Source organism: Anomaloglossus baeobatrachus, unplaced genomic scaffold, assembly GCF_048569485.1.
Source record: "Anomaloglossus baeobatrachus isolate aAnoBae1 unplaced genomic scaffold, aAnoBae1.hap1 Scaffold_245, whole genome shotgun sequence".
NCBI lineage: Eukaryota > Metazoa > Chordata > Amphibia > Anura > Aromobatidae > Anomaloglossus > Anomaloglossus baeobatrachus.
In genome coordinates this window covers 320318-343510 of record NW_027442066.1, presented here as the reverse complement: position 1 = coordinate 343510, position 23193 = coordinate 320318, and the positions used below count along the sequence as shown (strand labels likewise).

Sequence of the window (23193 nt, the reverse complement as noted above, 5' to 3'; positions counted from 1 at the left end):
CGACGGCTTAGGTGATGCAGGTACTCAACAACTGCCCTCTTCTGCTCACATATCCTGACCAACATGTGCAGAGTTGAATTCCAACGCGTGGGGACATCACACACCAGTCTGTGAGCCGGAAGATGCAAACTGCGCTGAAAGCCGGCAAGGCCGGCTGAATCAGTAGGTGACTTTCGAAAATGTGCAGACAGGCGGCGAACTTTTACCAGCAGATCAGACAGCTCTGGGTATGACTTTAGAAACCGCTGAACCACGAGGTTGAGCACATGGGCCACGCATGGAACATGTGTCAGCTGGCCTCGCCTCAAAGCCGCCACCAGGTTCCGGCCATTGTCACACACGACCTTTCCTGGCTTTAGGTTCAGAGGTGTGAGCCAGTGATCTGCCTGCTGTTTCAGAGCTGTCCACAGCTCTTCTGCATTGTGGGGTTTGTCACCTATGCAGATTAGCTTCAGCACAGCCTGTTGCCGCTTCGCCGAGGCAGTGCTGCAGTGCTTCCAGCTTGGGACTGGTGTGGAGGGTACAGTGGATGAGGATGCGCAGGAGGAGGAGGAGGCTGAAGAGCATGACATTCCGGAGCTGTAGAGTGTGGGTGAAACACTGACTGAGGTAGGGCCTGCAAACCTTGGTGTGGGAAGGACGTGTTCCGTCCCTCGCTCAGACTGGGTCCCAGCTTCCACAATATTAACCCAGTGTGCCGTCAACGAGATGTAGCGGCCTTGCCCACAAGCACTTGTCCACGTGTCTGTGGTTAGGTGGACTTTGGGTGAAACAGCGTTGTTCAGGGCACGTGTGATATTTTGTGACACGTGGTTATGCAACGCGGGGACGGCACACCGGGAGAAATAGTGGCGGCTGGGGACCGAGTAACGTGGGACAGCTGCCGCCATCAGGTCGCGGAATGCTTCTGTCTCCACCAGCCTAAAAGGCAACATTTCCAGCGCAAGCAGTCGCGAAATGTTAGCATTTAGAACTGTGGCATGTGGGGTGTTGGCAGTGTATTTGCGCCTGCGTTCAAAGGTTTGCTGAATGGATAACTGAACGCTGCGCTGGGACAAGGACGTGCTTGATGATGGTGTTATTTCTGAGTAGGCAACTGCAGGTGCAGGACCGGAGGAGGCTTGTTCGCAGGCAGCATGGACAGGGGATTGGCTCGCATGCACAACCAGCGAAGACGTAGCAGTGACATTAGCAAGCACTGCTCCTCGACTCTGTTGTACTTCCCACAAAGTCGGGTGCTTGGCTGACATGTGCCTGATCATGCTGGTGGTGGTCAGGCTGCTAGTTTTGGTACCCCTGCTGATGCTGGCACGGCAGGTGTTGCAAATGGCCTTTTTAGAATCATCTGGATCCAACTTAAAAAACTGCCAGACTCGGGAAGACCTAACATTTGTACAGGCACCTTGTGTCGTGTTGTTGTTCCGGGGAACGGTTGCCTGACTTCTGCCTGGAGCCACCACCCTGCTTCTTACTGCCTGTTGGGATGCTACGCCTCCCTCCCCCTGTGCACTGCTGTCCTCGCTCTGCATATCCTCCTGCCAGGTTGGGTCAGTTACTGGATCATCCACCACGTCGTCTTCCTCTTCCGCACCCTGCTCCTCCTCCTGACTTCCTGACAATTGTGTCTCATCATCGTCCACCCCTTGTTGAGACACGTTGCCAACTTCGTGAGAACGTGGCTGCTCAAATATTTGGCCATCTGTACATACGATCTCCTCATGACCCACTTCAACATGAGCTGGCGAGAGGCCAGAATGTGCGAATGGAAACGTGAACAGCTCTTCCGAGTGTCCAAGTGTGGGATCATTAATGTCCGAGGACGTGTACTCAGCCTTGTGGTAGGAAGGAGGATCAGGTTCTGAAATGTGCGGTGCAGTATCACGGCTACTGACACTTGACCGTGTGGAAGACAGAGTGTTTGTGGTGGTGCCAATCTGACTGGAAGCATTATCCGCTATCCAACTAACAACCTGTTGACACTGGTCTTGGTTCAAGAGCGGTGTACTGCTGCGGTCCCCAAGAATTTGGGACAGGACGTGCGAGCGACTAGATGTGGCCCTTTGTTGTGGCAAAATTAGAGCTTGCCCACGACCTCGGCCTCTGCCTGCACCACCATCACGTCCACTTCCTTGTTCCTTGCCAACGCCCTTGCGCATTTTGCAATGCTGTGCTGACGTGTATTCACTAGACTTGGGCGTTATATCAAAGTTTGTGCAAATTGTGCACCTGTACGCTGCCACCGACAGGCACACACGTGCGGTTTTTAAATGCAAGCACGGACGCACTAAGAACCTAACAGGTTTCAGGAGCAAAAATTAATGATGAGAACTCTGACACTATCAGCCACTGCTGACTGACGTGTATTATACACTACACTTGTGCGTTATATAATAGTTTGGTAAAAACGCACACAAGTGCACCTGTACGCTGCCACCGACAGGCACACACGTGCGGTTTTTAAATGCAAGCACGGACGCACTAAGAACCTAACAGGTTTTAGGAGCAAAAATTAATGACGAGAACTCTGACACTATCAGCCACTGCTGACTGACGTGTATTATACACTACACTTGTGCGTTATATAATAGTTTGGTAAAAACGCACACAAGTGCACCTGTACGCTGCCACCGACAGGCACACACGTGCGGTTTTTAAATGCAAGCACGGACGCACTAAGAACCTAACACAGGTTTTAGGAGCAAAAATTAATGACGAGAACTCTGACACTATCAGCCACTGCTGACTGACGTGTATTATACACTACACTTGTGCGTTATATAATAGTTTGGTAAAAACACACACAAGTGCACCTGTACGCTGCCACCGACAGGCACACACGTGCGGTTTTTAAATGCAAGCACGGACGCACTAAGAACCTAACACAGGTTTTAGGAGCAAAAATTAATGACGAGAACTCTGACACTATCAGCCACTGCTGACTGACGTGTATTATACACTACACTTGTGCGTTATATAATAGTTTGGTAAAAACGCACACAAGTGCACCTGTACGCTGCCACCGACAGGCACACACGTGCGGTTTTTAAATGCAAGCACGGACGCACTAAGAACCTAACACAGGTTTTAGGAGCAAAAATTAATGACGAGAACTCTGACACTATCAGCCACTGCTGACTGACGTGTATTATACACTACACTTGTGCGTTATATAATAGTTTGGTAAAAACGCACACAAGTGCACCTGTACGCTGCCACCGACAGGCACACACGTGCGGTTTTTAAATGCAAGCACGGACGCACTAAGAACCTAACAGGTTTTAGGAGCGACAATTGCTGAGAAGTCTGACACTATCAGGACTGTTTTAGACTGTGTACACCAGCCCCAGATATGATGAAGGCTGGTATACGGTCACCACTAGGAATGGCTATATACCCTGCCTGCCTGCCTGCCTGCCTGTATACTGCTACAATAGTCCTGACAAGGACTCTTTTGGTCTCTAGCCTGTATTCCAACCTGGCTATACCCTGCCTGTATACAGCAACAATAGTCCTGAGAAGGACTCTGCTACTGTACTCCGACCTGGCTATACCCTGCCTGCCTGTATACAACTAGAATAGTCCTGAGAAGGACTTTTGGTCACACTGTTTGCAGCCCTGCTACGGAAATAGCTATAAAGGGCCGCAAACCTTTCCCTGAAGCAGCGACCCTTTCCCTGCACTGACTGTCTGGATAGCTGTGCGCCCGCCGGTATAAAGGCTCGGTCACGCTGTGCAGGCCGGCCAATCACTGCAATTCCACAACTAACAGGGCTGGCATTGCAGTGGTCTGCCAGCCAATCCCTGCATGAGGGCTGGCTCTCAAAAGAGCGCCAACATGCAGGGATGAAGACCACGAGTACAGCACGAGTATCGCGAGATTACTCGGTCCCCGTCGAGTAGACCGAGTACAGTGATACTCGTGCGAGTACCGAGTAGTAACAAGCATGCTCGCTCATCACTATTTATTAGTAAAATGGCTTACACTCCCCTTTTTTCCACTTTTTTCTTCACTACTTTTATAAAGAAATTTTTCCTTTCTTTATTCTTAATGCAATTTTATATAGCAACACCACCATTTTTTGCCACGAACATAATTTTTCTTGTCCGTCATCCCGTTCACCCTTACAGGGTTGTGGACAGATGCACTTGTCACTACACTTCTAAGACTCAATACAGGGTCTGGAGCTCAATGCTCCCTTTTTGTTTTTTTTTTCTTCTTTTTTTTCTTTTTTTCATTTTGTCCTTCTTCTTCTTCTTTTTCTGATTTTTGTCTCAAAAAGCTGATGAAATTTGAAACACTATACCCCAGTGATTTTATAAATGTTTCTCAATATATCACTTGAGAACTTTTATGGCCGGTATTGTAACAGTTGACCATCCCGGCAGTATTTGAAATACAGCAGTCAGTCCTCTGACGTAGCTCCATATGTGTATATATAGAGGTTCTTCCTCCTTTGATTGCATACTGTTCTTTTTTTGCCCTGATGAAGGAGACAGTGATCTCTGAAACACATTGACCGGAAAAAAGAATAAAGAGATGAAATAATTAACATCAGTTTCCTTTGGTGACAGCGCGGCACGCACCCGATTTTCCTCCTATACGTTATTGCTCTTCTACTAGGGGCTGCGGCTGTTAGGTTCTTAGTGCGTCCGTGCGTGCATTTAAAAACCGCACGTGTGTGCCTGTCGGTGGCAGCGTACAGGTGCACCTGTGTGCGTTTTTACCAAACTCTTATATAAAGCACAAGTGTAGTGTATAATACACGTCAGTCAGCAGTGGCTGATAGTGTCAGAGTTCTCGTCATTAATTTTTGCTCCTAAAACCTGTGTTAGGTTCTTAGTGCGTCCGTGCTTGCATTTAAAAACCGCACGTGTGTGCCTGTCGGTGGCAGCGTACAGGTGCACTTGTGTGCGTTTTTACCAAACTATTATATAACGCACAAGTGTAGTGTATAATACACGTCAGTCAGCAGTGGCTGATAGTGTCAGAGTTCTCGTCATTAATTTTTGCTCCTAAAACCTGTGTTAGGTTCTTAGTGCGTCCGTGCTTGCATTTAAAAACCGCACGTGTGTGCCTGTCGGTGGCAGCGTACAGGTGCACTTGTGTGCGTTTTTACCAAACTATTATATAACGCACAAGTGTAGTGTATAATACACGTCAGTCAGCAGTGGCTGATAGTGTCAGAGTTCTCGTCATTAATTTTTGCTCCTAAAACCTGTGTTAGGTTCTTAGTGCGTCCGTGCTTGCATTTAAAAACCGCACGTGTGTGCCTGTCGGTGGCAGCGTACAGGTGCACTTGTGTGCGTTTTTACCAAACTATTATATAACGCACAAGTGTAGTGTATAATACACGTCAGTCAGCAGTGGCTGATAGTGTCAGAGTTCTCGTCATTAATTTTTGCTCCTAAAACCTGTGTTAGGTTCTTAGTGCGTCCGTGCTTGCATTTAAAAACCGCACGTGTGTGCCTGTCGGTGGCAGCGTACAGGTGCACTTGTGTGCGTTTTTACCAAACTATTATATAACGCACAAGTGTAGTGTATAATACACGTCAGTCAGCAGTGGCTGATAGTGTCAGAGTTCTCGTCATTAATTTTTGCTCCTAAAACCTGTGTTAGGTTCTTAGTGCGTCCGTGCTTGCATTTAAAAACCGCACGTGTGTGCCTGTCGGTGGCAGCGTACAGGTGCACTTGTGTGCGTTTTTACCAAACTATTATATAACGCACAAGTGTAGTGTATAATACACGTCAGTCAGCAGTGGCTGATAGTGTCAGAGTTCTCGTCATTAATTTTTGCTCCTAAAACCTGTGTTAGGTTCTTAGTGCGTCCGTGCTTGCATTTAAAAACCGCACGTGTGTGCCTGTCGGTGGCAGCGTACAGGTGCACTTGTGTGCGTTTTTACCAAACTATTATATAACGCACAAGTGTAGTGTATAATACACGTCAGTCAGCAGTGGCTGATAGTGTCAGAGTTCTCGTCATTAATTTTTGCTCCTAAAACCTGTGTTAGGTTCTTAGTGCGTCCGTGCTTGCATTTAAAAACCGCACGTGTGTGCCTGTCGGTGGCAGCGTACAGGTGCACTTGTGTGCGTTTTTACCAAACTATTATATAACGCACAAGTGTAGTGTATAATACACGTCAGTCAGCAGTGGCTGATAGTGTCAGAGTTCTCATCATTAATTTTTGCTCCTAAAACCTGTTAGGTTCTTAGTGCGTCCGTGCTTGCATTTAAAAACCGCACGTGTGTGCCTGTCGGTGGCAGCGTACAGGTGCACAATTTGCACAAACTTTGATATAACGCCCAAGTCTAGTGAATACACGTCAGCACAGCATTGCAAAATGCGCAAGGGCGTTGGCAAGGAACAAGGAAGTGGACGTGATGGTGGTGCAGGCAGAGGCCGAGGTCGTGGGCAAGCTCTAATTTTGCCACAACAAAGGGCCACATCTAGTCGCTCGTACGTCCTGTCCCAAATTCTTGGGGACCGCAGCAGTACACCGCTCTTGAACCAAGACCAGTGTCAACAGGTTGTTAGTTGGATAGCGGATAATGCTTCCAGTCAGATTGGCACCACCACAAACACTCTGTCTTCCACACGGTCAAGTGTCAGTAGCCGTGATACTGCACCGCACATTTCAGAACCTGATCCTCCTTCCTACCACAAGGCTGAGTACACGTCCTCGGACATTAATGATCCCACACTTGGACACTCGGAAGAGCTGTTCACGTTTCCATTCGCACATTCTGGCCTCTCGCCAGCTCATGTTGAAGTGGGTCATGAGGAGATCGTATGTACAGATGGCCAAATATTTGAGCAGCCACGTTCTCACGAAGTTGGCAACGTGTCTCAACAAGGGGTGGACGATGATGAGACACAATTGTCAGGAAGTCAGGAGGAGGAGCAGGGTGCGGAAGAGGAAGACGACGTGGTGGATGATCCAGTAACTGACCCAACCTGGCAGGAGGATATGCAGAGCGAGGACAGCAGTGCACACGGGGAGGGAGGCGTAGCATCCCAACAGGCAGTAAGAAGCAGGGTGGTGGCTCCAGGCAGAAGTCAGGCAACCGTTCCCCGGAACAACAACACGACACAAGGTGCCTGTACAAATGTTAGGTCTTCCCGAGTCTGGCAGTTTTTTAAGTTGGATCCAGATGATTCTAAAAAGGTCATTTGCAACACCTGCCATGCCAGCATCAGCAGGGGTACCAAAACTAGCAGCCTGACCACCACCAGCATGATCAGGCACATGTCAGCCAAGCACCCGACTTTGTGGGAAGTACAACAGAGTCGAGGAGCAGTGCTTGCTAATGTCACTGCTACGTCTTCGCTGGTTGTGCATGCGAGCCAATCCCCTGTCCATGCTGCCTGCGAACAAGCCTCCTCCGGTCCTGCACCTGCAGTTGCCTACTCAGAAATAACACCATCATCAAGCACGTCCTTGTCCCAGCGCAGCGTTCAGTTATCCATTCAGCAAACCTTTGAACGCAGGCGCAAATACACTGCCAACACCCCACATGCCACAGTTCTAAATGCTAACATTTCGCGACTGCTTGCGCTGGAAATGTTGCCTTTTAGGCTGGTGGAGACAGAAGCATTCCGCGACCTGATGGCGGCAGCTGTCCCACGTTACTCGGTCCCCAGCCGCCACTATTTCTCCCGGTGTGCCGTCCCCGCGTTGCATAACCACGTGTCACAAAACATCACACGTGCCCTGAACAACGCTGTTTCACCCAAAGTCCACCTAACCACAGACACGTGGACAAGTGCTTGTGGGCAAGGCCGCTACATCTCGTTGACGGCACACTGGGTTAATATTGTGGAAGCTGGGACCCAGTCTGAGCGAGGGATGGAACACGTCCTTCCCACACCAAGGTTTGCAGGCCCTACCTCAGTCAGTGTTTCACCCACACTCTACAGCTCCGGAATGTCATGCTCTTCAGCCTCCTCCTCCTCCTGCGCATCCTCATCCACTGTACCCTCCACACCAGTCCCAAGCTGGAAGCACTGCAGCACTGCCTCGGCGAAGCGGCAACAGGCTGTGCTGAAGCTAATCTGCATAGGTGACAAACCCCACAATGCAGAAGAGCTGTGGACAGCTCTGAAACAGCAGGCAGATCACTGGCTCACACCTCTGAACCTAAAGCCAGGAAAGGTCGTGTGTGACAATGGCCGGAACCTGGTGGCGGCTTTGAGGCGAGGCCAGCTGACACATGTTCCATGCGTGGCCCATGTGCTCAACCTCGTGGTTCAGCGGTTTCTAAAGTCATACCCAGAGCTGTCTGATCTGCTGGTAAAAGTTCGCCGCCTGTCTGCACATTTTCGAAAGTCACCTACTGCTTCAGCCGGCCTTGCCGGCTTTCAGCGCAGTTTGCATCTTCCGGCTCACAGACTGGTGTGTGATGTCCCCACGCGTTGGAATTCAACTCTGCACATGTTGGTCAGGATATGTGAGCAGAAGAGGGCAGTTGTTGAGTACCTGCATCACCTAAGCCGTCGGGAAATGGGTCAAACTCCACACATAACACCTGAGGAGTGGAGATGGATGTCCGACCTATGTACCATCCTCCAAAACTTTGAGGACTCCACCAAGATGGTGAGTGGTGATGACGCCATTATTAGCGTCACCATACCGCTACTCTGCCTTCTAAAACGGTCTCTGCTCAAAACCAAACATGATGCATTGCAGGCGGAGCGCGATGAGTTGCAGCAAGAAACAGTAGTGGGTGTGGGTGATAACACACAGCCCAGCCTCGTCTCATCACAACGTGCAGTGGAGGACTATGACGAGGAGGAGGATGAAGACATGGAGCAAATCTCCGGCCAAATTGAGGATATGACATGCACACCAGTCATATCCTCGGTTCAGCGTGGCTGGCCAGAGGACAGGGTAGATGAGGAGGAGGAGGAGGAGGAGGAGGACAGCATGTTCAGTCAACGTGTTGGTCAGGCTACTGAAGTCCTGGCTGTTAAGAGTCTGGCGCACATGGCTGACTTTATGGTAAGCTGCCTGTCTCGTGACCCTCGCGTTAAGAACATCTTGGCCGACAATCATTACTGGTTGGTAACACTGTTAGACCCACGCTACAAGGAGAACTTTATGTCTCTTATTCCCGAGGCGGAGAGGTCAACCAAAATGCAGCAGTTCCGGAAGGCCATAGTCACGGAAGTAGGCAAAGCATTCCCCTCACAAAACGCTAGCGGCATAGGTCAGGAATCAGTGGACAACCAAGGCGTACAGCCGAGAGAGGCACAAGTCCAATCCGCCAGAGGTAGGGGAACAGTCTTTAAGATGTGGGACAGTTTTCTCAGCCCCTCACGTACCACAGCCCCTGAGGTGCGGGGTAGTGCCACAAGAAATCCTAAGTTTGCCCAGATGCTCAAGGAGTACCTTGCAGATCGAACAACTGTACTCCGACATTCCTCTGTGCCTTACAATTATTGGGTATCCAAGGTGGACACGTGGCATGAATTGGCTCTCTACGCCTTGGAAGTCCTGGCCTGCCCTGCCGCTAGCGTTTTGTCAGAGCGTGTTTTTAGTGCCGCAGGTGGAATCATTACAGATAAACGCACCCGCCTGTCAACTGAAAATGCTGACAGGCTGACTCTGATCAAGATGAACAAGGGTTGGATTGGGCCAGACTTCACCACACCACCAGCAAATGAGAGCGGAATTTAAAGTTTGTAACGGGAATTTGCCATGTACCTCCAGTCACCCATGGGTACACACTTCTGGACTTTGGATAATCGCTGGACTGCTCCTCCTTCTCCTCATGCGCCACCATGATGACCGTTACAAGAGTTAGGCCTTTGTTTCAGGTATACCCCCAGTGGTAAATTTTTTCGCCCATTCTTTGCAGAATGGACATTACAACGACAGGAGACCCGCTCCTTTGCAATGGGAACAATGTTTTGAGGCCCTCATGCACGTCTCTATGCAGGGACAACGTGGAGCCTCCCAATTTTTGGCTGCCCTGCCAAAGGGCTATACTATAATACACCCACTTCCTGACAATGGACACTTAATGTTTTGAGGCCCTCATGCACATCTCTATCCAGGGACAACGTGGAGCCTCCCAATTTTTGGCTGCCCTGCCAAAGGGCTATACTACAAAAGACCCACTTCCTGACAATGGACACTTAATGTTTTGAGGCCCTCATGCACGTCTCTATCCAGGGACAACGTGGAGCCTCCCAATTTTTGGCTGCCCTGCCTAAGGGCTATACTATAATACACCCACTTCCTGACAATGGACACTTAATGTTTTGAGGCCCTCATGCACGTCTCTATCCAGGGACAACGTGGAGCCTCCCAATTTTTGGCTGCCCTGCCAAAGGGCTATACTATAATACACCCACTTCCTGACAATGGACACTTAATGTTTTGAGGCCCTCATGCACGTCTCTATCCAGGGACAACGTGGAGCCTCCCAATTTTTGGCTGCCCTGCCAAAGGGCTATACTACAAAAGACCCACTTCCTTCCAATGGGCACTTCAGGTTTACAGGCCCTCATGCACGTCTCTATCCAGGGACAACGTGGAGCCTCCCAATTTTTGGCTGCCCTGCCTAAGGGCTATACTATAATACACCCACTTCCTGACAATGGACACTTAATGTTTTGAGGCCCTCATGCATGTCTCTATCCAGGGACAACGTGGAGCCTCCCAATTTTTGGCTGCCCTGCCAAAGGGCTATACTACAAAAGACCCACTTCCTTCCAATGGGCACTTCAGGTTTACAGGCCCTCATGCACGTCTCTATCCAGGGACAACGTGGAGCCTCCCAATTTTTGGCTGCCCTGCCAAAGGGCTATACTACAAAAGACCCACTTCCTTCCAATGGGCACTTCAGGTTTACAGGCCCTCATGCACGTCTCTATCCAGGGACAACGTGGAGCCTCCCAATTTTTGGCTGCCCTGCCTAAGGGCTATACTATAATACACCCACTTCCTGACACTGGACACTTAATGTTTTGAGGCCCTCATGCACGTCTCTATCCAGGGACAACGTGGAGCCTCCCAATTTTTGGCTGCCCTGCCTAAGGGCTATACTACAATAGACCCACTTCCTTACAATGGGCACTTCAGGTTTACAGGCCATCATGCACGTCTGTATGCAGGGGCATTGGTGAACCTCACAATTTTGGACTGCCCTGGCAAAGGAAAATACTACAAAGACTCAGTTCCTCAAAATGGGCACATTAGACTCAGAGGCCTTTATGTACGTCTCTTCTCAGGGACATCGGAGTGCCACACAATGTTTTACGTAAAATCTTTCATGTATTGATCTCAAAAAGTAACATACATTAGCTCTATCTCACTATTGGGTATGTGCCCTTAACATTTCCGCTATGAAAAATCATTTTGGTGTCATTTTGGAAGGTTTTCTGGTGAGTCCGTAAAAATGGCGTAAAACGCGGACAAAATTATTCAAAGCTGTGACTTTTGAGTGATAAATGCTTCAAGGGGTCTTCCCCATGCTGTTGCCATGTCATTTGAGCACTCTTCGGAGACTTTTGTGCCATTTTTAGGGTTTCTACATGCTGCCAGTGGTCATTTCACAAAAATACTCGGGTCTCCCATAGGATAACATTGGGCTCGGTGCTCGGGCCGAGTACACGAGTATCTTGGGAGGCTCGGCCCGAGCTTCGAGCACCCGAGCTTTTTAGTACTCGCTCATCACTACTAATAAACCTAAAAAATAAAAATAAATTGAATAAAAATCATGAATGTTGTGTTATAACAGGAAATTCGGTGTAAGAATGAATATCCGGGATGAGAGTTCAGCGAATGAGTTATAGAAATTGTTACAAAAAGGAGTGTGTACGGTTTATGCGTAAATTTTCAGAATGCGTACATGAAAATTATATGTATGTGAGAATGTCCCCCATGCTTTGTAAAAAGTTATTTATGAAAATGTAAATAAAATATATAAAAATGCCTAATTATTTATAATTTATGAGAAAGATATATATGTATGGAAGAATGTTATAAGGTGTCCAAGAACCATAAAGAAAAAGGGTGCATATATAATGTTAGAGGTCTAGAGTTCCACCAGGCTATATCACCCCTAAAGAAATAGAAAGAAGACCTTACTACCTGTGTACCCCAAAAAAAGCTATATTTCTTAGCCAGGATTATGGTGGAGATATGCACAAGTGAAATAAGAATATAAAGTAATACAATAAGATTATAAAACCAATATGTGTGCATTCATGCACCACCCGGTACGCTACCCTTGCCAAATTGCTCACTCTAGATCCCCACACGATCCATGAAGCCGTTCCCCCGGTCACACCGCCTGCTGCCGGTTCCCACTCATCCCTGGGGGAGTTAGGCGAGTGGTATCGAGAGCTACATGTCGGCACTGATGATACCCCCATACACCACAAGGAAGGGGTATACCGGGTGGTACAGGAGTATGAGCGGGTTTTTAGCAAGCACCCTCTAGATTTTGGGCAGATTAAAGGGGTTCAACACCACATCCCTACCGGTACACACTCCCCTATTAAAGAGAGATACAGGCCTATTCCCCCTGCGCACTACCAATGCGCCAAAGACATATTGAGGAACATGAAGGAGGCAGGGGTTATTAGGGACAGCTGTAGTCCCTGGGCCGCTCCGTTGGTGCTGGTTAAGAAGAAGGATGGCACCATGCGGATGTGTGTGGATTACCGGAAGATTAACCAGATAACGCATAAGGATGCTTACCCTCTGCCCCGCATCAAAGAGTCCCTGGCCTCGCTGAGAACCGCTAACTACTTCTCCACCCTTGACCTCACCAGCGGGTACTGGCAGGTGGCCGTGGCACCGGAAGACCGAGAGAAGACTGCCTATGGGACCGTTTTGCTGTACTTGGATGATGTGATTGTGTACTCACAGACGTATGAAGCCCACCTGGAGCACCTAGCCGAGGTGTTCGCGTCCCTTGCCAAGTATGGGATGAAGTTGAAGCCCTCAAAGTGTCATCTGCTGAAACCCAGAGTGCAGTACCTAGGACATGTGGTTGGTGCGGAAGGTGTCGCCCCCAACCCCGAGAAGATCACCGCCATCCAAGACTGGCCGAGACCGACCACAGTGAGGGAAGTGAGGCAGTTTCTGGGCCTGGTGGGATATTACCGTCGCTTCATTAAGGGGTACACAAAGATGGCTGCCCCCATGCAAGACCTCCTCGTAGGACAGACCAAGGGTGGTAGATCCCTAGTAGCCCCATTGGTGTGGGAAGAAAAGCATGAGGAATCCTTCCGCCAGCTGAGAACAGCCCTGACCGGAGAGGAAATCCTAGCGTACCCTGACTACAGCCGCCCATTCATCCTCTACACCGACGCCAGCAATGTGGGCTTGGGGGCTGTTCTATCCCAGGTCCAAGACAGAAGGGAAAAGGTAATAGCTTATGCTAGCCGAAAACTCCGACCGACTGAGAGGAACCCTGAGAACTACATCTCCTTCAAGCTTGAGCTCTTGGCACTGGTGTGGGCTATCACCGAGCGGTTCCGCCATTACCTGGCAGCAGCCAAGTTCACCGCGTACACAGACAATAACCTGCTGACCCATCTAGATATGGCCAAGCTGGGCGCGTTGGAGCAGCGGTGGGTGACCAGGTTAGCCAACTACGATTTCACCATCAAGTACCGGGCCGGCCGTACCAACGTCAATGCCAATGCACTCTCCCGGATGCCCCACCTGTCGGAAGAGGGGCCAGAGGATGATGACCTCGAAGAGATCGAGTTGCCTGCATTTCACCGGCCATTCACTGAGAAGGTGCACGTCTACCAACAACGGGTGAACCTGGATCCGCTGCCCCGACAGGACTGGCAGGAAGCTCAGGACCAGGCACCTGCTGTCCGCCTGGTCAAGACTCTAGTGGAACAGGGTTCTGCTGGGATAGACCCTGCTGCCCCTGCCGAAGCCCAACATCTGTGGCAAGAACGGACCCGGCTATACCTACACCAGGGGAAGTTGTATCGCGAGCTGATTAATCCAAAGACTCACGAGAAGATCCGCCAGCTGGTGATTCCCCAGGCTAACGTGCCCACCGTCCTGCAAGCATACCATGATGGTGCAGTGCACTTCGGGTGGAAGAAGCTAGAGATGTTGTTAAGAGAGCGGTTCTATTGGAGTGGAATGCGGGAATCTGTGGAGGCCTGGTGCCGAGAATGTGGCCCTTGCGCATTGAGAAGGAAGGACGAGGCCAGCCAGAAGGCACCCCTACACCCGATCATTACACACCAACCGCTGGAGCTGGTTGCCCTTGACCATGTAAAGCTCACCCCCAGCCGAAGTGGGTACACCTACGCTCTGACCATCGTAGACCACTACTCGAGGTTCCTGGTGGTTGTCCCAGTTAAGGACTTAACCGCTGCTAAGGCTTTCCAGGCTTATTTCTGTTGACCGCATTGGTACCCGGAGAGGGTGCTTACCGACCAGGAGAGGCTGATTTGGGAGGATGGGCCTGGAGGAAAGGGATGGCCTAGGCCCGCCACTACCGTAACCGGTGGCGATCCTCCGGGGGTTCAGGGGTCCCCTTGGACGTGGGCCCCCTGAAAGAGACAGAACCCGCTCGGGCAACTTGGTGCTGGACTGGGGTCAAGGGGTGCTGCCCGCTTCTTAGGGGCAGCATCAGGGCCAGGTTGTTTGGGTGGGAGAAGAGCGGAAGCTGTACCGTTGTAAAATGTTTATGATGCTTTTACATGTTTTACCGTTTTATTCTTTTTCAGTTGTGAAAATAAAACCGGTGATGGACGGGCAGCCCGCGGACGGTCTGCATTTTGCTATAGGGGAATGTGGCGCCCTGGACAAGCCAGGTCGTCACAGGTCCTACACCAACACACTCTACACTCCGGCTAGGCACACCGAAGCTAAACACAAATCCTAGTTGCCTTCCTCCAGGGGCTGATGTCCACACCAGGGGGTGGGCCAGGCGGTTGATCCCACCCACCGAGGAGTTCACAGTCCTGGAGGCGGGAAAAGGAGTCAGATTAGAGATCAGTTTTGGAGTTAGAGAAGTGAAGAGGAGAGGAGACTGACCGTGTCCGGGTGTGTGGCCCGGGCACTCAGCAAGGTTGGCAGACGGTGGTGACCTTCTGCAGGAGAGGCTGATTGGAGTGAACCGTACGGACCGGGGATGGGCGGTGGCCCGCCGGTACCAGATCGGGGAGTGAAGAGAAGCCAGCACCATCCGGCAGGGCCTACGGACCCCGACCAGGCTAGGAGTCGCCGTAAAACCGGTCAAATCCGTTAGCGACAGGAACCTCCAGGGTTTCCCAGCAGTCAAGACCCGATTGAAGGCAACAGCTCACACCGTAGAGGGAAGCACAGTCACCGCCAAGGCTACAGTTCCCAGGGCCAGAGCCTGCGGGCAAAAGGGGCTCCCTCAGCATCCATCCAAGCTGGGGAGCGGGTTACCGGTGGGAAGCCCGCTAGATTTTGGGGGAATAAAAGGGGTCCAACACCACATCCCCACAGGTGCACACCCACCCATCAAAGAGAGCTATAAGCCAATACCACCTTCACATTGCCAGTGTACCAAGGACATGTTGAGCAACATGAAGGCGGCTGGGGTTATCCGTGACAGTTGTAGCCTTTGGGCAGCTCTGTTGATCCTGTTAAAAAAGAAGGACGGCACCACTCCCCGTATTGAGGAATTGCTAGCTGCATTGAGAACTGCAAATTATTTTTCTACCCTTGATCTCACTAGTCACTATTGGCAAGTGTCCGTTGCTGAGGCAGACCGGGAGAAGACCGCCTTCGCCACCCCTATGGGTCTCTGCGAGTTCAAAAGCATGCCCTTCGAGCTGTGCAATGCGCCAGGAACCTTCCAGAGGCTGATGGAATGCTGCTTGGGACAAGATTTTAGGGTGTATAAAAAGGGAGATTAGATCCCGTGATCCCAACGTATTGTTACACCTCTATAAATCACTTGTAAGGCTACATCTGGAATATGGGAACCAGTTTTGGGCTCCACATTTTAAAAAGGACATTCAGAAGTTAGAGTCAGTTCAAAGGTGGGCAACTAGACTACTACAAGGAATGGAAGGCCTCCCATATGATGACAAGTTGAAAAAGTTATTAAGTGATTATTGGCTGCAATGGGGCTTTCTGGCTGGTGCCAGCCTCTCTTCTTAGCACACAGGAACCACAATCCCTACACCATGCTTCAATGGATTCTCTCATCCCAGCCCAGTAAAACTACATATTTTACACAGTCATAAGCAGCCAAAAGGGATCTATTCTATTCAATTGCAAATGATCTAGATAAGACTGAGAATAAGATACTGCACGGGACATAGCAGAGTTGGTCAAGTTGAGTGGAGATGAGTTTGCTATTTGGCACAGCTTTTTGCATCAATAAAGCAAGTAAAAGGTGTGAAAGATAAAAAAAAGGGTGAAAGTGTGAAAAGTGAATTGGCCAAATTGAGGTGCATATAAAGTTTTTGCTTTCTTTCAATTCACTAATGGGGCTCATTTGAATCAGGTGAATTGAGTTCTGCTTTTGGAAACTGGGTTAAGAAGGGGTGCACCGGTCCTGGAGGTACTGCAATACCAGGTCAATGCGTGGAGTGGACAGAGCAAGATTTTTTCCATCTCCTTGTTCTAAAAATCCATTTAATATATGGTCCCCAGAGAGGGGACGTATCAGATATTAAACTGATAAGAACAGATTTAATTTTTTTTTTTTCTGTTTATCAGTAGGACTTCAAAATAACAAAGGTGATCGCCTCCCGTTGCCTGGGAACCGTCCAGGCACAAGAGGGCTATGTGTCACCAGAAGGCGCTCACACTTCCTCAAGGCCGGCAGACGTGCAATCCCAGGCACCTTCCAGTACCGACCAAGGTAGCGTCCTCCGAAACTACACTTGATCTTAGCCAAAAGGCCGAGAAGCTATAACCCGAATTGGTTACGGCCTTGAGTGGCACCCTGGCCTATACCGGACACATCTTAGGGAGAGGGAGACAAACCCACGCCTACAGAAGACATTTTGTCACCCAAGCCAACCCTTGAAAAGGCTGTTTTGCAGAGCAAAAACAAGAAGAATGGTGCTTTTTGCAGCCGCCGCCCACTGCAATGAATCTGAATAACTCCTCCTTTTGGACACAAGCACCTCCCCTCCCCCTTGCAGTCTTTCCAATTCATGATACAAAAAGACGGACGGACAGGACAGGACAGGACAGGCTGCCTGACTTTCCGTCACTGCCACCCTTTGCCATCCTTGTCCGTAGAAAGCCCTTTCATCATCCCCAAACCCTAATCTTTTCCCTTCCCTTCCCAGATGCGTCTCACTCCCTTTCATTAGGAAGTGAGCGCAGCCTTTTCTCCGTTCTGCACATGCGCGACGTTAAACACAAATGCGCAGGCGTGCGTTCCATTACCCTCACTGCATTCCACTCCCATACAGGAAGTGGGCGCAGCTATTACTACGGTCGCACATAAAAGAACCCACGGCCACCACTGCACATAGCTGACTCCACCACAGGACACCCACTTCTACACCAACGCAGGTAAGACAGGATCGGCACCTCTATGCTCCCGTTACAATCAGGCTCAGTCACCATGTGATAACGCTCTCAACTCTTTAGTTGCAGGCTCCCCTTGCTTCACCTCCACTGGCTGTGCTGCCATTTCCTCTCCCACCTGGAAGGTATACTTTATTCCACTATTTTCCTGTTTCTCTCTTCCCCCTTTTCCCATAACCTACTTTTATCTGCATTTGTGGGGTATCTATATGCTATTTACATCATAGTTTTATTCATTAATATGGAAGGGAAGAGTGCCCATGAGAGTGTTGAACTGCGGAGAGCAAGAAATTAAGCTGCTCCGATTTGCCACCATTGATAAGCTGTTCTCAGTAGATACACATGCTATCCAAACAGCAGCATCCACCATTGCTTCAGCCCACCCATTCAGTGACAGCTCACCAAGTCAGCCATAGGAGTGGTGTAAGGAATTACACGTAGGCACTGACTCCACACCTTCACATCACAAGAAGGGGGTCTACAGGCTAGTGCAAGAATACGAGCAAGTCTTCAGCAAACATCCGCTAGACTTTTGAAGAATAAAAGGGGTCAAACACTACATCCCCACAAGTGCACACCCACCCATCAAAGAGAGATATAAGCCAAAACTACCTGCACATTACCAGTGTACCAAGGACATGTTGAGCAACATGAAGGAGGCTGGGGTTATCCGTGACAGTTGTAGCCTCTGGGCAGCTCCGTTGGTCCTGTTAAAGAAGAAGGACAGCACCACTCCCCTGTATTGAGGAATAGCTAGCTGCATTGAGAACTGCAAATTATTTTTCTACCCTTGATCTCACTAGTCGCTATTGGCAAGTGTCCGTTGCTGAGGCAGACCGGGAGAAGACCGCCTTTGCCACCCCGATGGGTCTCTGCGAGTTCAAAAGCATGCCCTTCGAGCTGTGCAATTTGCCAGGAACCTTCCAGAGGCTGATGGAATGCTGCTTGGGACACCGAAACTTTGAAACGGTACTGCTATACCTTTATGATGTTATTGTTTATTCTAAAGCAAACAAGATTTTAGGGTGTATAAAAAGGGAGATTAGATCCGGTGATCCCAACGTATTGTTACCCCTCTATAAATCACTTGTAAGGCCACATCTGGAATATGGGGTAAAGTCCTGAGCAGGTTGATAACCATTGGTTTGAGCATGGTAGGGTGTAGTGCGCATCTTCCTGCATCGGTAAAAGCTGCAGAAGTCCTTGAAGATTTCCGCTTCAAAGGCTGTGCCTTGATCTGTGAGGACTCTCTCTGAGTAGCCATGAGGTCTGCATAAGTGTGCTTGGAAGACCTTCGCTGCAGTATGGGCCATTAGATCTTTGACTTGTACCACAACCATAAATCTCGAGTAGTTGTCTACCATCGTAAGTGCATACGTGAGCGCGCCTCGATATTCTGCAACAAAACTCCCTTTTTCGATTTCAGTTTCAGCAAACACTCCTCTTCCTGTAGAAAATATTTATCATTACCTAAGACAGTCATTCTAATGCATGACAATATTAAGGCAATTTAGTTAAAACTTGTTTTAACTCACCTTTAAGGGGATTGATGTATTTCATGGTCAATCCAGGTTTGTCAGTGATGGCACTGACATAATGTATGGCGTCTTTTTCGGGCGTTATCCTTTGCCTTTTCATTGTGAAAATCCAGTTGCCTATATCAAAGCAAATTCTACTACTTGTAAAGTATGCAGAAAATGAAATGTAGAACATATAACATCAACTGCTTAGGAACGCATCATAGGTTAGTACTTAAAAGGATATTGTCATGTTCTAGTCATAATGCAAGCTGGACATTTTTCATGTTACCCTGTAATCGCCGGCCTGTTCTAATGCTCACAAGCCAAGATATAGGCTCAGCTGCTAAGGCTTCCCTCTGCCTTCTGAATGAAACTTGAATATGTCTGGCTCACTGTGTATATAGCAGGTGCTCAGAAAAAATAAGAGTCAATTCAATAGAAATAGCTCTGGCACACTATAGTGATCAATAACGTAAGAAAAGAACTCTTGGAATGCTGAAAATTCTTTATTTGTGCAAAAGGATAATTCATCCAACGTTTCGACCTTGTTTTTAGGTCTTTATCAAGGATAAAGTTATCTAAGATCATAAAGGGTTACAAAACCATATAAACACGTAATTAGTACATAGTACAACATAACAGTACAATATATTGCTACTTGAGAGTACAATGGGTCAAATGACCATGATGCACATACAAAAAATTTTTCCAAAGCCATAGTGAAAACATTTGTACTGAGGAAAGAAAATTTCCACATGACCTATCTGGAGAAACATTCTGGATCAAACAACCAAAAATAGTCAAGCAGGTAAATACACACCTATATGGATAACAGGATGATATGTGTTCAATTGTATAGCGTCATTGCCATTAAGGTACAAATGGAAAACTTGCAATCCTATATAGTGAAGGAAATGAACACATATCATATCAAAGAACACAGGAACATGGGTGTGAGAAAAACCTCAATGTTTATACTTTGTTCTTTATAATGGTGTGAACATGTATATGTCTCAGTACCTTATGCACTTGAGAATTCTAGTGAGTAGATAATGAAAGCTTATTTCAGAACTGGAATCGGTAAATAATTGTAGGTGGAATCTAAATGAAAAGATGGTACAAGTGTTATCATGACACGTGGGCTATAACACAATGGACCGTGTGACAAAGAAGAAAGGAGAGAAAGAAGAGGAAGAAAATGCAACTACCTGTAACATTACGTGATAGTCACTGGTAAGTATCACTTGACAATTCAAGTGAAAAAGGATTCCTTTATTAAAGGGTTCTCAGTCGCCTCAGGATCATGAAATACTAGGGTAAATGATATGAGAATGGGTAAGAAGCACCACTAAAGGAAATATGAGATGCAGGACATATATCTATAAACCCCTGAACTACATGATAGAAATAAAAAGAAGAAAAAAGAAAAAAAAGAAGAAAGAAGAAGAACACATAGAATGCGGAAAGAGAATGGGTACAACTACCTGAGTTACTGCAGGGAGGCCCCTGGTTGGTATTGTGAGGGTTAGTGGAATTCCTTCACTGAAGGGTTCTCAGTTGCCTCAGGTTCGTGAAAAATGCTATAGACAAATAATGCCCGGAGAAAAGGGGTTCATATACAGCGAATAATGGTAATACAAGGTACATGTGTCACATGTAATAGTATATATATATATATTGTACTAAGCTCTACACCAGAAATAGAAAGTAGTCCCTCTGCCTTCTGTCTAGGTGCCCTGAGTTATGTCCTGTAAACTGTCACAGGGACCCAGACACACATGTGTAGTAGGGGAATATCCCTGCTGAGATGCCAGTGCTAGAGCACTCGTTTGCTGTGGAGTTGAACGCTATGTGAGCAGTTCTTACCTTCAATGAGCAGAAGTCTCTTTTTTCAGATTTCAATATCTCTGTGGGTATCTGGCAGAAATATGGAATACTCTTTACTGCTAAGACCCTGTACACCACTCCCACTAAAGGGGGCTTTACACGCTGCGACATCGCTAATGCGGAGTCGTTGGGGTCACGGAATTTGTGACGCACATCCGGCCGCATTAGCGATGTTGCTGCGTGTGACACCGATGAGCGATTTTGCATCGCTGCAAAAACGTGCAAAATCGCTCATCGGTGACATGGGTCTCCATTCTCGATTATCGTTACTGCAGCAGTAACGATGTAGTTCGTCGCTCCTGCGGCAGCACACATCGCTCCGTGTGACACCGCAGAAACGAGGAACCTCTCCTTACCTGCCTCCCAGCCGCTATGAGGAAGGAAGGAGGTGGGCGGGATGTTCCGGCCACTCATCTCCGCCCCTCCGCTGCTATTGGGCGGTCGCTCAGTGACGTCGCTGTGACGCCGCACGGACCGCCCCCTTAGAAAGGAGGCGGTTCGCCGGTCACAGCGACGTCGCCGGGCAGGTAAGTATGTGTGACGGGTCTGGTCGGTGTTGTGCAGCATGGGCAGCGATTTGCCCGTGTCGCGCAACAGATGGGGGCGGGTATCCACACTAGCGATATCGGGACCGATATCGCAGTGTGTAAAGTAGCCTTTAATAAACTGTGTAAAGGATTTTAAGTAAAAATCCACAATAAACCAGCGCTAGATGGGTTTTTATAATTTTATTAATAGACCACAAATAAAAAATTTTTTGCTATCCTTGTTTCAAGACAGAGTATTTGATAATATACAATACACTGATTATTACTAAAACCAAGGACCACATAAAACAAGGACCACATAAAATAAAAAATGAAAGTAATGAGAATAAAATTCTTTTGTATAACCAATTAACTTCGAGGTGATACAATATTCACATTGATTTAGTTTTACCAGTCTAATGTAATGCCCCGGCCGGTGGCATATATTTTGTTTGGTTAATAATTTAGACTTATACAATGAAAGATGTACTATACCACCCCTGGCTAACTTACAAGTTTTAAGTTGTACAATATAAGTTTGCGACGTTATATTCATATATAGGAAGGCAAACAATATTGGCAATTTAGTGGCACCCACCATACGTAATCTTACAGCACCTAATAAGGGAGGATTATTTGGCCTGAAAGGTTTTTTTCCATGCAAAAGCTGTATAGTATGTAAGAATACAAAAAATATTTCACGGAAATCCTTCTTACAGGGGCAGTCAGAAGTCATGATTAGAGAATTTATTACATGTCAATCAAAGGGAGTAGTATATTGCATTCAATGTCCCTGTCAGAAAAAATACATTGGGAGAACTATTAGACCCCTATGGAAAAGGGTGGGTGAGCACATTAGAAGTGTTAAAAATAAATGTACTAAGCACCCCCTATCCAGACATTATGTGTTAAAACATGGAGGGTCCTTTAAAGGATCCCAAGTATGGGGCGTACAAAAAATAACTAAGGATTGGAGAGGTGGCGATTTCATTAAAAAAATGTCACGAGCAGAAAGCCAATGGATTTTTGAATTGAACACCTTGAAACCATATGGACTCAATAATGATATAGAACTGTTTGCTTTTAATTAATTTATATTTTTATAGGTAGAGGAGTAATAGGTACTGATAATAATACGGAGAGAAGGAAAAAAAAAAAAAAAAAAAAAAAAGCGATTGTCATGGAGATATATGTGTATATATGCATAATATATATTAAAATTGGTGCTTCACTTGCCCAAGGTTGATGTAGATATAAGGGGCTTTTCATATTATAGCAAATTTATATTACACCTTTATGATGTCCTTTTGTTAAATTTATTGTTGAAAAAAAGCATATGCATATATACACATTGTCTTCCCAGTATATGATGATACAAGCAAGGCTATATATAGGTCTTTTTAGAAAAACCTTTAGAAAAACCTTTGCACATAATTATATTATATGGCTATTATGAACGGTCTTTCACAAATTGATATATGTAGTGGTCATTGAATGTTGGTTGAATTTAAACATTGTTTAATTTTATGCAAATTATAACCAATTAAATGTATGCATAAATAGTGCTCTAGGCAACAGCTGAGTTATCCTTGAGGAAGGGGGCCGTTACACGCCCCCGAAACGCGCGTCGGATCAGGACTCTGTTTTTGCCTACCTCACCTGTGCGGTGATAACCTGCCAAGTAATCTCTCCCTCGTGTGGAATCAACCGGCTTCCACTGGACACGGTACGGATTGCCTGCTGGAGAG

At 47.7% G+C, this 23193-nt stretch overlaps 1 pseudogene; it reads right to left on the bottom strand.

Annotated features, from left to right (window-relative positions):
• Positions 1–16506: 16506 nt before the first annotated feature.
• LOC142262383 (U2 spliceosomal RNA) lies at positions 16507–16712 on the bottom strand (annotated as a pseudogene).
• Between the last annotated feature and the right edge of the window lie 6481 nt (positions 16713–23193).